At 46.3% G+C, this 15,787-nt stretch overlaps 2 long non-coding RNA genes across 2 annotated transcripts; both read right to left on the bottom strand.

The window, feature by feature from the left end:
* Positions 1 to 3,429: 3,429 nt before the first annotated feature.
* LOC135810772 (uncharacterized) lies at positions 3,430 to 5,113 on the bottom strand. The gene is made up of 4 exons (XR_010552379.1): positions 5,068 to 5,113; positions 4,700 to 4,755; positions 4,333 to 4,390; positions 3,430 to 3,595 (listed from the first exon to the last, which is right to left on the bottom strand). It is a non-coding gene; the product is annotated as an uncharacterized LOC135810772 (long non-coding RNA).
* Positions 5,114 to 12,884: 7,771 nt separating this feature from the next.
* On the bottom strand, positions 12,885 to 15,149 carry LOC135809036 (uncharacterized). The gene is made up of 2 exons (XR_010552160.1): positions 14,389 to 15,149; positions 12,885 to 13,553 (listed from the first exon to the last, which is right to left on the bottom strand). It is a non-coding gene; the product is annotated as an uncharacterized LOC135809036 (long non-coding RNA).
* Between the last annotated feature and the right edge of the window lie 638 nt (positions 15,150 to 15,787).

Here is a 15,787-nt window from a genome sequence, read left to right as displayed (position 1 = left end):
TTTGGCCGTGAACTGCTGGCTGTCTACTTGGCAATTAGGCACTTCCAGCACTACCTGGAAGGCCGTCCCTTCCATGTACTCACCGATCACCGATCACTGACCCATGCCATTCGTTCTCCGTCCTCCAAGCATTCCCCGCGGGAGGCTCGTCAGCTGGGATACATTTCAGAGTTCACTACTGACGTCCGCTATGTGTCCGGTCCCAGCAATCCTGTTGCCGACGCTTTATTGCGCGTCCATGCAGTCAGCGCACCGCCGACAGTTGATTTCTCAGCGCTGGCTTCTGCACAAGCCGTGGATGCCGAACTCCTCCAACTGCGCGGCAAACCTGACTGCAGCCTTCAGTTCCGTGAGGTGACTCTTCCCTCCGCCACCCTCCCAGTAGTTTGCGACATGTCCACTGGCAAACCCCTACTGTTCCTGCCGCCCGGTTTCCGACAGTGCGCTTGCTCATCCGGAAATAGAAGCTTCGCGCAAGTTAGTCGCGGACCGCTTTGTATGGCCTGGCATGAATGCAGACGTCGCCAACTGGACCCGTGCCTGCTCTGACTGTCAGCGTGCAAAGATCCACCGCCACACCAAAGCTCCGGTATGTCCAATCCCTATGGGTGATCGATTCGCCCACATCCACGTTGATTTGGTCGGTCCCCTGCCCACGTGTCAATCGGCAACATATCTGTTCACCTGCATTGATCGTTGCACCCGCTGGGTTGAAGTGCTGCCTCTCGCAGACATTACTGCTGTATCGGTATGCAAGGCCCTGTTGTCGGTATGGATTGCTCGCTTTGGCATCCCCTCTACCATCACGTCTGATCGAGGTGCGCAGTTCGAGTCGATCCTGTTCCGCCACCTCTCGCAGGCCTTGGGTTGCCAACACCTCCATACAACGGCCTACCATCCTCAGGCCAATGGTATGGTGGAACGGTTTCATCGCCAGCTCAAGGCCTCGCTCCGCGCTCTACCCGATCCGGCTTTCTGGGTCGACCATCTGCCGGTCATTCTGCTCGGCATCCGGTCTGCCATCCGGGTAGACACCCAGTTGAGTTCGGCCGAGATGGTCTACGGCTCCTCCTTGCCCCTCCCAGGCCAACTCCTCGGTGCCTCCGCCCCGGTGTCCGACATTCCATCCACCGGTGCGGACTACTTCCGCCGACTGCAGGATGCGATGCAGAGTGTCACGCCGATCCCGACCCGTGACGTCGACGCACGTGGGTATTTACCAGTCGCTTTAGCATCAGCCGAGCGGGTATACCTACGCAACGACGCTGTCCGGCGGCCTTTGCAGGCTCCGTACGATGGTCCATTTCCTGTGCTCCGCCGATCTGCCAAATATTTTGTGCTGGATGTAAAGGGTTGGCCGGTAACTTTCTCCATTGACCGCCTCAAGCCGGCACATGTCTTGGAGTAGTGTTGCAGTCCCTGCTACAGTCTCATTCCTGGTCGCTCACGACCCACATTTTTTTCTTCCTTTTTTTTACTATGGAGTCGTGCTCTAGGAGGGGGGTAATGTGGTGACTTTAGCAGTTCACATACCTGTAACTTTTCCGTTTTCACTCCTGGGTTTTCCATAAACGGTGACTTTGATTTTTATGGCCATTTCCCGGAATTATAATGTGTACGCTACTTCTGGTTCAGATTCCAGTTTATACGCATATATCCCATCATGCGTCCTCGTATTTCGCCAGGCATTTATACCGTAGCGTATCTGTATATAGGACATTATGCACACTGTCACTGTACTATGTCATTACTACACATGTACACCCTTTTCCTTACTGGCCAAGACATTCTCAACCTAGAGCTTTAGGCCAGTAGATAGTTTGGTTTCATCGAAGGCAGTTGCCTTTCTATCTCTCTTTCATTGCTTTGTCAATATTACAGTAATGATACAACTCTATCGATTTACGCCATTTGTGTGCGTTTTAGAGTTGTGCTAGGGCTAGGACCCTACAATAGTACATGTAGTTGGAAAGTAATTTGTTGCTGCCAATGATGGAGAGGACGAGGAGAAGCGAGCGGGTGGAGGGTTTTTATAGGCGACTTGCCAGTCCCAATGTCGACCTTCGCCAGTGTGCCAAGTCGTCACCACGACCAGCTGCGCCGGAGGAGTATGCCGTGGACTTTGTTGTCGGCTGCCGGGATCGCAATGTAAGTGTGAGTTTCTCTATCTCAGCAGAGATGTTGATTTCCTGTTTACTTTAGTTTCCACCCGGCTACATTGCATGTTTGAATAGGGAAAGAAAGAATTCCTTTTGAAGTGGAAGGGCTTTGGCATGGAGGAAGCTTCGTGGGAACCTCGTCACCACCTCACCCCAGAACTTCTGGCCGAGTATCTGTCCCCCGATGCCCCGCCAGCGACAGCCATATCAGAATTTGCTTCTGTGCTGTGTGGGCGCATCAATGCGTCGCCCCATCCCCAAACCTTGTCCCTATGTCTCGTCCTACGTTTCGTCATTTGTTCCCTTGTACTGACCCTGAAACTCCCTCTTCCAAGTATCGTGTTGTCCATTTACCTAGCTTGTCTACTTCCCATTTCCCCCCATTCATTTTCATGCGTTTGAATACTCATGGGCAAGGGACGCAAGTTATGTCTATGTCTGTTCGTCATCGTCAAAGGGAACAGAAGACTGGGTATAGGGATATCATCGAACGCACTGCGCAGGTCAGCCTGGCCCATCTACGCGCGCCGACAAAAAAACTCATGAACCCTTTCATTTTTTTGCAAAATAAATCGTGCGAAGAAGATGCACGGAATGGCTGAAAACTAGGCTGAGGAAAAGTAGCATCCAGAGACTCTCAAACAAATTCAGGGCCCATCGCTTCTGACAATGGCAGCGAAGACATCAGGGAGCTGATTGCAGCAACTCTCTACCAAGCGCGACGCTGGTTACTCACCAGGGCAGGGCGCTTCCATCGCGCAAGAAATGGCCGCGAGCGAGAAATGCAAGTCCGATTTTGGAACGATCCAACCAGGGTAATCCCTTGAAAATTGGCCTGAACACCTCTCATACTGGTGTTTCACGATGTGCAAACTTTCAGAGAAATCGACCGGGGAGAACGTGGTGAGCTCGTGGGTCCTCCTGTATCGCGTATGATTTGAATGATCGCGGGGACAGAAGAACAGTAATTTTACGACTCCCAGCGGTGCAAACAGACCGCGGCCATGTTTTCTCTGTCGGCCGCGATCACGTTCAAAAAATCGATGACGCAATGCATGCGCAGAGGCCTGCGCAGTGCGTTCGCTGACATCCCTACTTGGTATTGCAGTGGACCAGACGGGAAAATAGTTCCCCAGAAAAGTTTATTCATAGAGGAACTGTCTGTGCACGTTGGGAAAAAGATTCTGGTTTTGTAAACAATATTTTCAACAAGGAATCATGCAGCATGATTTTTCGTTATAAAATAAACTTCAGCTTATCTGTAATACTTTGACAAGCACTCGCACACCAGAAGTCATAATTTCATTTTATTTTTACGATATATTTTATTGATGGGCACAATGCCAGTTACTGCCGCGGTACTCTGTGTGTCACTGAGTGCCTCTTGTCACGGGCTATCGCATCACCATCGTGGTCGGTAGCTGATTCCACAAGTCCTACAGATAGGCAGGCAGCAAAATAACATATACACCATTCATTCAGATTATTCGAAGTTACGCTGCGCAACCCAGGTATTAGCCAACAAGTACACACAGAATTTGAAGTAAATTATATCCAATGTCGCACTTCGTGTTACAATATCAAAGTTGCACACTGACACATGAAAGTACACAAGCCCACAACCAGAACAGAGTGCAGGGAAGTTAGTTGCAAGGTCCTAATATTATCGGGGTGACTGTCATGGAATTTAATTAATGCCCCAGCCGCAACACAGAAACAGTTCTTACAATATATTTGATGGGCACAATGGCAGTTACTGTGGTGCGTTCCTCTGTGTGTAGTGCCTCTTAGCACGGACTATTGGATCACCATTGTGGTCGGTAGCTGATTCCAGGTCATGCAGGCGGCGTTTGGTTGCCAAGATATCGACTGCGGCATGATGGCGATTGCAGCTTCTGTAGAAACTTTTGCTGTCCGAATTGTTTTTCTCTACACCCTGTCCCGAGAACAGCTTCAGACTTCCATATTTTTGCCCGTGAATCTTCACTTTGCGACTAAACTATTCACAGCAGTGCCAAATTTTCTGGGTCACTGGATGTGGGTGCCAGCGCCCTCCAATCAAACTAAAAATCAAAACAATGCGACCACTGACATTACAGCTGGGTCATGTTATAGAGAGGTACATTGAAATTCAAAGGTCAGCACAAATGGTCAAAATCCGACATTTTCTCACCTTTCTGCCCGTTCGCAGCTCAAAAAATGACTATGAACATCCTCATCTCCTTGTGTAGCTGGACATAGACAAGTGCACCAAGAAAAAGAGCCACATTTCCCTGAAGAACTCGCCCAGGGCTGCTGAAAGCTGAAAAATAACCTATCTGACAGTTTGGGGCTTTTTACCCGTGAATCTTCACTTTGCGACTAAACTATTCACAGCAGTGCCAAATTTTCTGGGTCACTGGATGTGGGTGCCAGCGCCCTCCAAGCAAACCAAAAATCAAAACAATGCGACTACTGACATTACAGCTGGGTCATGTTATAGAGAGGTATATTGAAATTCAAAGGTCAGCACAAATGGTCAAAATCCGACATTTTCTCACCTTTCTGCCCGTTCGCAGCTCAAAAAAAGACTGAACATCCTCATGTCCTTGTGCAGCTGGACATAGACAAGTGCACCAAGAAAAAGAGCCACATTTCCCTGAAGAACTCGCCCAGGGCTGCTGAAAGCTGAAAAATAACCTATCTGACAGTTTGGGGCTTTTTACCCGTGAATCTTCACTTTGCGACTAAACTATTCACAGCAGTGCCAAATTTTCTGGGTTACTGAATGTGGGTGCCAGCGCCCTCCAAGCAAACCAAAAATCAAATCAATGCGACCACTGACATTACAGCTGGGTCATGTTATAGAGAGGTACATTGAAATTCAAAGGTCAGCACAAAATATGGTCAAAATCCCACATTTTCTCACCTTTCTGCCCGTTCTCAGCTCAGAAAATGATAATGACCATCCTCATTGAAATTCAAAGGTCAGCACAAATGGTCAAAATCCGACATTTTCTCACCTTTCTGCCCGTTCGCAGCTCAGAAACAGACAATGACCATCCTCATCTCCTTCTGTAGCTGGACATAGACAAGTGCACCAAGAAAAAGAGCCACATTTCTCTAAAGAACTCGCCCAGGGCTGCTGAAAGCTGAAAAATAACCTTTCTGACAGTTTGGGGCTTTTTACCCGTGAATCTTCACTTTGCGACTAAACTATTCACAGCAGTGCCAAATTTTCTGGGTCAATAAATGTGGGTGCCAGCGCCCTCCAAGCAAACCAAAAATCAAATCAATGCGACCACTGATATTACAGCTGGGTCATGTTATAGAGAGGTACATTGAAATTCAAAGGTCAGCACAAATGTTCAAAATCCGATATTTTCTCACCTTTCCGCCCGTTAATAGCTCAGTAACAGACAATGACCATCCTAATCTCCTTGTGTAGCTGGACATAGACAAGTGCACCAAGAAAAAGAGCCACATTTCTCTGAAGAACTCGCCCAGGGCTGCTGACAGCTGAAAAATAACCTATCTCACAGTTTGGGGCTTTTTACCCGTGAATCTTCACTTTGCGACTAAACTATTCACAGCAGTGCCAAATTTTCTGGGTCAATAAATGTGGGTGCCAGCGCCCTCCAAGCAAACCAAAAATCAAATCAATGCGACCACTGATATTACAGCTGGGTCATGTTATAGAGAGGTACATTGAAATTCAAAGGTCAGCACAAATGTTCAAAATCCGATATTTTCTCACCTTTCCGCCCGTTAATAGCTCAGTAACAGACAATGACCATCCTAATCTCCTTCTGTAGCTAGACATAGAAAAGTGCACCAAGAAAAAGAGCAACATTTCTCTAAAGAACTCGCCCAGGGCTGCTGAAAGCTGAAAAATAACCTTTCTGACAGTTTGAGGCTTTTTACCCGTGAATCTTCACTTTGCGACTAAACTATTCACAGCAGTGCCAAATTTTCTGGGTCACTGAATGTGGGTGCCAGCGCCCTCCAAGCAAACCAAAAATCAAATCAATGCGACCACTGACAATGCAGCTGGGTCATGTTATAGAGAGGTACATTGAAATTCAAAGGTCAGCACAAATGGTCAAAATCCGACATTTTCTCACCTTTCTGCCCGTTTGCAGCTCAGAAACAGACAATGACCATCCTCATCTCCTTGTGTAGCTGGACATAGACAAGTGCACCAAGAAAAAGAGCCACATTTCTCTAAAGAACTCGCCCAAGGCTGCTGAAAGCTGAAAAATAACCTATCTCACAGTTTGGGGCTTTTTACCCGTGAATCTTCACTTTGCGACTAAACTATTCACAGCAGTGCCAAATTTTCTGGGTCAATAAATGTGGGTGCCAGCGCCCTCCAAGCAAACCAAAAATCAAATCAATGCGACCACTGATATTACAGCTGGGTCATGTTATAGAGAGGTACATTGAAATTCAAAGGTCAGCACAAATGTTCAAAATCCGATATTTTCTCACCTTTCCGCCCGTTAATAGCTCAGTAACAGACAATGACCATCCTAATCTCCTTCTGTAGCTAGACATAGAAAAGTGCACCAAGAAAAAGAGCAACATTTCTCTAAAGAACTCGCCCAGGGCTGCTGAAAGCTGAAAAATAACCTTTCTGACAGTTTGAGGCTTTTTACCCGTGAATCTTCACTTTGCGACTAAACTATTCACAGCAGTGCCAAATTTTCTGGGTCACTGAATGTGGGTGCCAGCGCCCTCCAAGCAAACCAAAAATCAAATCAATGCGACCACTGACAATGCAGCTGGGTCATGTTATAGAGAGGTACATTGAAATTCAAAGGTCAGCACAAATGGTCAAAATCCGACATTTTCTCACCTTTCTGCCCGTTTGCAGCTCAGAAACAGACAATGACCATCCTCATCTCCTTGTGTAGCTGGACATAGACAAGTGCACCAAGAAAAAGAGCCACATTTCTCTAAAGAACTCGCCCAAGGCTGCTGAAAGCTGAAAAATAACCTATCTCACAGTTTGGGGCTTTTTACCCGTGATTCTTCACTTTGCGACTAAACTATTCACAGCAGTGCCAAATTTTCTGGGTCACTGAATGTGGGTGCCAGCGCCATCCAAGCAAACCAAAAATCAAATCAATGCGAACACTGATATTACAGCTGGGTCACGTTATAGAGAGGTGCATTGAAATTCAAAGGTCAGCACAAATGGTCAAAATCCGACATTTTCTCACCTTTCTGCCCGTTCGCAGCTCAAAAAATGACTATGAACATCCTCATCTCCTTGTGTAGCTGGACATAGACAAGTGCACCAAGAAAAAGAGCCACATTTCCCTGAAGAACTTGCCCAGGGCTGCTGAAAGCTGAAAAATAACCTATCTGACAGTTTGGGGCTTTTTACCCGTGAATCTTCACTTTGCGACTTACCGTATTATCTCTAATATAAGCACAGTCTCCAATAATAGCACGTCTCCAATAATAGAACACCTTGGGGCGGCATTCAAAAAATAAAGTGCTCAGTCTCCATTATAAGCACACTGTGTAAATTCATTATCTGTACCGGCGAAAAAAACCCTGAAATGTGTGTGTCATACATGAATTTGGCATGGCAACATGCCTCTGAAATGAGGTTGAAATAATAATGGAACAGTCTCCAATAAAGGAACGTCTCCATTAATAGCACGGGGCGGAGGTACATTGAAAAAATAAAGGACCGTGCTTATATTAGAGATAATACGGTAACTATTCACAGCAGTGCCAAATTTTCTGGGTCACTGGATGTGGGTGCCAGCGCCCTCCAAGCAAACCAAAAATCAAAACAATGCGACTACTGACATTACAGCTGGGTCATGTTATAGAGAGGTACATTGAAATTCAAAGGTCAGCACAAATGGTCAAAATCTGACATTTTCTCACCTTTCTGCCCGTTCGCAGCTCAAAAAAAGACTATGAACATCCTCATCTCCTTGTGTAGCTGGACATAGACAAGTGCACCAAGAAAAAGAGCCACATTTCCTTGAAGAACTCGCCCAGGGCTGCTGAAAGCTGAAAAATAACCTATCTGACAGTTTGGGGCTTTTTACCCGTGAATCTTCACTTTGCGACTAAACTATTCACAGCAGTGCCAAATTTTCTGGGTCACTGCATGTGGGTGCCAGCGCCCTCCAAGCAAACCAAAAATCAAATCAATGCGACCACTGACATTACAGCTGGGTCATGTTATAGAGAGGTACATTGAAATTCAAAGGTCAGCACAAAATATGGTCAAAATCCCACATTTTCTCACCTTTCTGCCCGTTCTCAGCTCAGAAAATGATAATGACCATCCTCATCTCCTGTAGCTGGACATAGACAAGTGCACCAAGAAAAAGAGCCACATTTCTCTGAAGAACTCGCCCAGGGCTGCTAAAAGCTGAAAAATAACCTATCTGACAGTTTGGGGATTTTTACCCGTGAATCTTCACTTTGCGACTATCCACAGCAGTGCCAAATTTTCTGGGTCACTGAATGTGGGTGCCAGCGCCCTCCAACCAAACCAAAAATCAAATCCATGCGACCACTGATATTACAGCTGGGTCATGTTATAGAGAGGTACATTGAAATTCAAAGGTCAGCACAAATGGTCAAAATCCGACATTTTCTCACCTTTCTGCCCGTTCGCAGCTCAGAAACAGACAATGACCATCCTCATCTCCTTCTGTAGCTGGACATAGACAAGTACACCAAGAAAAAGAGCCACATTTCTCTAAAGAACTCGCCCAGGGCTGCTGAAAGCTGAAAAATAACCTTTCTGACAGTTTGGGGCTTTTTACCCGTGAATCTTCACTTTGCGACTAAACTATTCACAGCAGTGCCAACTTTTCTGGGTCAATGAATGTGGGTGCCAGCGTCCTCCAACCAAACCAAAAATCAAATCAATGCGACCATGGACAACGCAGCTGGGTCATGTTATAGAGAGGTACATTGAAATTCAAAGGTCAGCACAAATGGTCAAAATCCGACATTTTCTCACCTCTCTGCCCGTTCGCAGCTCAAAAAATGACTATGAACATCCTCATCTCCTTGTGTAGCTGGACATAGACAAGTGCACCAAGAAAAAGAGCCACATTTCTCTGAAGAACTCGCCCAGGGCTGCTGAAAGCTGAAAAATAACCTATCAGACAGTTTGGGGCTCTTTACCCGTGAATCTTCGCTTTGTGACTGAACTATTCACAGCAGTGCCAAATTTTCTGGGTCAATGAATGTGGGTGCCAGCGCCCTCCAAGCAAACCAAAAATCAAATCAATGCGACCACTGATATTACAGCTGGGTCATGTTATAGAGAGGTACATTGAAATTCAAAGGTCAGCACAAATGTTCAAAATCCGACATTTTCTCACCTTTCCGCCCGTTAATAGCTCAGTAACAGACAATGACCATCCTCATCTCCTTATGACAAGTGCACCAAGAAAAAGAGCCACATTTCTCTAAAGAACTCGCCCAGGGCTGCTGAAAGCTGAAAAATAACCTTTCTGACAGTTTGAGGCTTTTTACCCGTGAATCTTCACTTTGCGACTAAACTATTCACAGCAGTGCCAAATTTTCTGGGTCACTGAATGTGGGTGCCAGCGCCCTCCAAGCAAACCAAAAATCAAATCAATGCGACCACTGACAATGCAGCTGGGTCATGTTATAGAGAGGTGCATTGAAATTCAAAGGTCAGCACAAATGGTCAAAATCCGAAATTTTCTCACCTTTCTGCCCGTTCGCAGCTCAGAAACAGACAATGACCATCCTCATCTCCTTCTGTAGCTGAACATAGACAAGTGCACCAAGAAAAAGAGTCGCATTTCTCTAAAGAACTCGCCCAAGGCTGCTGAAAGCTGAAAAATAACCTATCTGACAGTTTGGGGCTTTTTACCCGTGAATCTTCACTTTGCGACTAAACTATTCACAGCAGTGCCAAATTTTCTGGGTTACTGAATGTGGGTGCCAGCGCCCTCCAAGCAAACCAAAAATCAAATAAATGCGACCACTGACAATGCAGCTGGGTCATGTTATAGAGAGGTACATTGAAATTCAAAGGTCAGGACAAATTTTCAAAATCCGACATTTTCTCACCTTTCTGCTGAAAGCTGAAAAATAACCTATCTCACAGTTTGGGGCTTTTTACCCGTGAATCTTCACTTTGCGACTAAACTATTCACAGCAGTGCCAAATTTTCTGGGTCACTGAATGTGGGTGCCAGCGCCCTCCAAGCAAACCAAAAATCAAATCAATGTGAACACTGATATTACAGCTGGGTCACGTTATAGAGAGGTGCATTGAAATTCAAAGGTCAGCACAAATGGTCAAAATCCGACATTTTCTCACCTTTCCGCCCGTTGGCAGCTCAGAAACAGACAATGACCATCCTCATCTCCTTGTGTAGCTGGACATAGACAAGTGCACCAAGAAAAAGAGCCACATTTCTCTGAATGTGGGTGCCAGCGCCCTCCAAGCAAACCAAAAATCAAATAAATGCGACCACTGACAATGCAGCTGGGTCATGTTATAGAGAGGTGCATTGAAATTCAAAGGTCAGCACAAATGGTCAATATCCGACATTTTCTCACCTTTCTGCCCGTTCGCAGCTCAGAAACAGACAATGACCATCCTCATCTCCTTCTGTAGCTGGACATACACAAGTGCACCAAGAAAAAGAGCCACATTTCTCTAAAGAACTCGCCCAAGGCTGCTGAAAGCTGAAAAATAACCTATCCCACAGTTTGGGGCTTTTTACCCGTGATTCTTCACTTTGCGACTAAACTATTCACAGCAGTGCCAAATTTTCTGGGTCATTGAATGTCGGTGCCAGCGCCATCCAAGCAAACCAAAAATCAAGTCAATGCAACCATTGACAACGCAGCTGGGTCATGTTATAGAGAGGTACATTGAAATTCAAAGGTCAGCACAAATGGTCAAAATCCGACATTTTCTCACCTTTCTGCCCGTTCGCAGCTCAGAAACAGACAATGACCATCCTCATCTCCTTCTGTAGCTGGACATAGACAAGTGCACCAAGAAAAAGAGCCACATTTCTCTAAAGAACTCGCCCAGGGCTGCTGAAAGCTGAAAAATAACCTTCATTGCGCGAAATCGCGCATCTTAGAGCGACATCCACATAAACTGCTGGGACCATGGTTGTGTACTCGGATCTCCTTCTGAGCACCCTTTTTTCTTCCTTTTTTCAGCCGTTTTTTTGCAAAAAGTCCTCGAGCTCGATTTTTTTTTGATCAATCGTTCTTCAAGGAAAGACGAGTGGACAATCGATCAACGGGGCCAGGACGAATGCGTCTGGTTGGAGTTCTTGCGTGGCACAGGATGACCAGACACACATATAGATACATTGCGACGATCTAATCTGCACAGTGTTTCCTAATACCGCACGCACGACGGTAAGTACAATTCATGTGATTTCAAATTGTTTGTGATCTACAACGTCGCGAGCAGGACGGAAATACAGCAACAGCACGGCAACCGTTATACCAGGCAGTAACCAACAGTCACCTCCGTCACATTCTCCAGATCAGAAGGCAAGTGAGGCAGTGAACATGAAGAAATAAAGTATTAAAAGAATGAAAAGTGAATAATTCAAAAATCTCAGAAACGTTGAACGTAAAAAACACTGAGAACAAGAAAAGTGACTTACTTCGACGGCAAAAGACAAAGCGAATGTTCCTCGTATGGACCTGGCTCTTGCGGAATCAGCCACACTGTGGAACCATGTGTTTGATTCCACAAGGGATGGCTACCTGCTCCTCACCAACCAGCCTCCACGACGGTGGTAAAGTCGCCAAAAATACGAAAGTTGAACATTTTGTGCATGCATGCAATAGAAAATTTGTGCTGAGTATGTCGAGTGGCCATTCGCACAGGACAAAGCCGTTGCGCAAGCTGTGACCCTGAAATTTCGTCCATTGGTAGCGAGGGTAACCCTGAGCTGGAAAGTGTAAGGGATGGCATGCTACACTCCCCCGCATACGCTTGACAGCACGATTCGAGGCGTGGAGTAGTAATATACCAGTATCTTACTACCCCCTGATACCTGATGCATGGACGTCGTCATCTTCATCCCGCAGATCGAAAATGTACAGGTGTCGCGTGATTTCGCGCAATGTCTGACAGTTTGGGGCTTTTTACCCGTGAATCTTCACTTTGCGACTAAACTATCCACAGCAGTGCCAAATTTTCTGGGTCACTGAATGTGGGTGCCAGCGCCCTCCAACCAAACCAAAAATCAAATCAATGCTACCACTGATATTACAGCTGGGTCATGTTATAGAGAGGTGCATTGAAATTCAAAGGTCAGCACAAATGGTCAAAATCCGACATTTTCTCACCTTTCTGCCCGTTCGCAGCTCACAAAATGACAATGACCATCCTGATCTCCTTGTGTAGCTGGACACAGACGAGTGCACAAAGAAAAAGAGCCACATTTCTCTAAAGAACTCGGCCAAGGCTGCTGAAAGCTGAAAAATAACCTATCTGACAGTTTGGGGCTTTTTACCCGTGAATCTTCACTTTGCGACTAAACTATTCACAGCAGTGCCAAATTTTCTGGGTTACTGAATGTGGGTGCCAGCGCCCTCCAAGCAAACCAAAAATCAAATAAATGCGACCACTGACAATGCAGCTGGGTCATGTTATAGAGAGGTACATTGAAATTCAAATGTAAAGGAAATAGTATTGCCTTCTCCCCCTGGCCCCTGTCACACAACAGCTCAAACAACTTGGTGGAGTTTCTGACTTCTTATACAAACGGAAAGGGCACAGGAGGAGAAAGACGAAACTTGGAGACGACAGGAAGGACAACAGGAAAGACTCCCGGGAAAAGACTCAGAGGACCAACAAAGAACAAGCAGTAATAAACCGAGGACAAATCGTGACGACCAATCAGGGACTAATACGTACAGAACACATGACCAAGACCAAGACAACCAGACCACGGACGAATCACACACGACTCTCATTCCCAGACCAAACTAGCACTGCGCATGTACTGCATTCACTTGACAGTCACTCTCACACAGACGGAAGCACATCCTCACACTCTGACAACGCGTACTCCTGCATGCACCACATACCATAAACGTCACACATCACACCATGCTCACGCGTACACCTAGACCATATATGACATCAGACACTGGACTCCACAAGACAAGAACCAAATACAACGACATGCGTAAATCATAGTCGTAACATAAATTCGTTACACAGCCTTCCCCTCCGGCGAGAGTCGACCTCGACTCTCAGAAGTAGAAAAATGGAGTAGGAGGAAAACAAAAGGGTTGAGAAGACACAATAACAGGAGAAGAAGACAGGACAACGGCAAGTGGCTGGCTGCAGACGTGGAGATGGGAAAACCTTGGGTGTGGTTCCACGAGGTGGTGCGTCGTACGACTTGCCCATTCGGATGTGGAAGATGTGTATAACATGTACAAATGGAGCAACAGAACACAGCAGGCATGTAGTCAATCAGGGAAAAGAACAAATCGAAAATCCATCGATACACTGTCACACAAACTTCAGAAGGGGAGAAACCCACAGGACTCTAACCTGACTAGAAAACTCGGCGCGGAGCCGGCATAAGTGTCCCACACTTTTCCGATGGCGGATCATCTTGTCGTCCCACGACCCCGTATGATCCTGTCGTCCCACGACCCATAATAATCTTGTCGTCCCACGACCCATAATATTTAGATTTTTATTTATTTGTTTTTTTTTTTTATTTTATACTTCCCCGACAAAAGGCTAAACAAACACTGGGGCCCACCAGCTCACGAAGGGAACCGTGGCTCACCATGATCAGACATTCACCTGGTGAACTGAACAGACCCGCAGGTCGACACAAAACGAGAACAAAATACGCTCCCTGAAAGACTAAACCGAACTAAGCTGACAAACCAAACAGGTACACGACTACACTGAAAGGCTAATCAAGAAACTGCACAAACCCCAGCAAATATACGTACACTGACTGCCAAAACCCAAAACAGAAAGACACAAGAGAGACACAAGAACCAGATCGCGAAAAGATAACAAGCACCAAAAACAAAACCCACGACGCGGATTGTGAAAATACTACATTGCCCCGACAAACAGAACGACGGGGAAAGCACCCGGGCCCTGGGCGCTTCTGGGAAGTAAAACATACTGGACACACCATCTCCGAAGAGATTCGCTTGCAACAACTAATTTAGTACAACAACGACATCCCGTTCCGGGAGCGACTCACCGGGTAAGGGGCCTGCAGGCCAGGCTGGCGAACGCCTTTCCATCTCCATGGCCGTAGTAGCAATCTCGGTGAAGTGAGTTGAACGACGAGAAATAAAATATATTTCGAAACGGCGAGCACGAACTGAAGCCACGGTGAAAACAAAACGATCCCAGGGTCGTGGGCTGCAGAGGTAGTACCCTGCGTCGAGCGAACGTTGGGCGCCAATGTAAAGGAAATAGTATTGCCTTCTCCCCCTGGCCCCTGTCACACAACAGCTCAAACAACTTGGTGGAGTTTCTGACTTCTTATACAAACGGAAAGGGCACAGGAGGAGAAAGACGAAACTTGGAGACGACAGGAAGGACAACAGGAAAGACTCCCGGGAAAAGACTCAGAGGACCAACAAAGAACAAGCAGTAATAAACCGAGGACAAATCGTGACGACCAATCAGGGACTAATACGTACAGAACACATGACCAAGACCAAGACAACCAGACCACGGACGAATCACACACGACTCTCATTCCCAGACCAAACTAGCACTGCGCATGTACTGCATTCACTTGACAGTCACTCTCACACAGACGGAAGCACATCCTCACACTCTGACAACGCGTACTCCTGCATGCACCACATACCATAAACGTCACACATCACACCATGCTCACGCGTACACCTAGACCATATATGACATCAGACACTGGACTCCACAAGACAAGAACCAAATACAACGACATGCGTAAATCATAGTCGTAACATAAATTCGTTACACAAAGGTCAGCACAAATGGTCAAAATCCGACATTTTCTCACCTTTCTGCCCGTTCGCAGCTCAGAAACAGACAATGACCATCCTCATCTCCTTCTGTAGCTGGACATAGACAAGTGCACCAAGAAAAAGAGCCACATTTCTCTAAAGAACTCGCCCAGGGCTGCTGAAAGCTGAAAAATAACCTTTCTGACAGTTTGGGGCTTTTTACCCGTGAATCTTCACTTTGCGACTAAACTATTCACAGCAGTGCCAAATTTTCTGGGTCAATAAATGTGGGTGCCAGCGCCCTCCAAGCAAACCAAAAATCAAATCAATGCGACCACTGATATTACAGCTGGGTCATGTTATAGAGAGGTACATTGAAATTCAAAGGTCAGCACAAATGTTCAAAATCCGATATTTTCTCACCTTTCCGCCCGTTAATAGCTCAGTAACAGACAATGACCATCCTAATCTCCTTGTGTAGCTGGACATAGACAAGTGCACCAAGAAAAAGAGCCACATTTCTCTGAAGAACTCGCCCAGGGCTGCTGAAAGCTGAAAAATAACCTATCAGACAGTTTGGGGCTCTTTACCCGTGAATCTTCGCTTTGTGACTGAACTATTCACAGCAGTGCCAAATTTGCTGGGTCAATGAATGTGGGT

Source organism: Sycon ciliatum, chromosome 2, assembly GCF_964019385.1.
Source record: "Sycon ciliatum chromosome 2, ocSycCili1.1, whole genome shotgun sequence".
In the NCBI taxonomy this organism is placed as follows: Eukaryota; Metazoa; Porifera; class Calcarea; order Leucosolenida; family Sycettidae; genus Sycon; species Sycon ciliatum.
The sequence above is the reverse complement of the archived record's forward strand: the minus strand, read 5'-3'. Positions and strand labels throughout refer to the sequence as shown.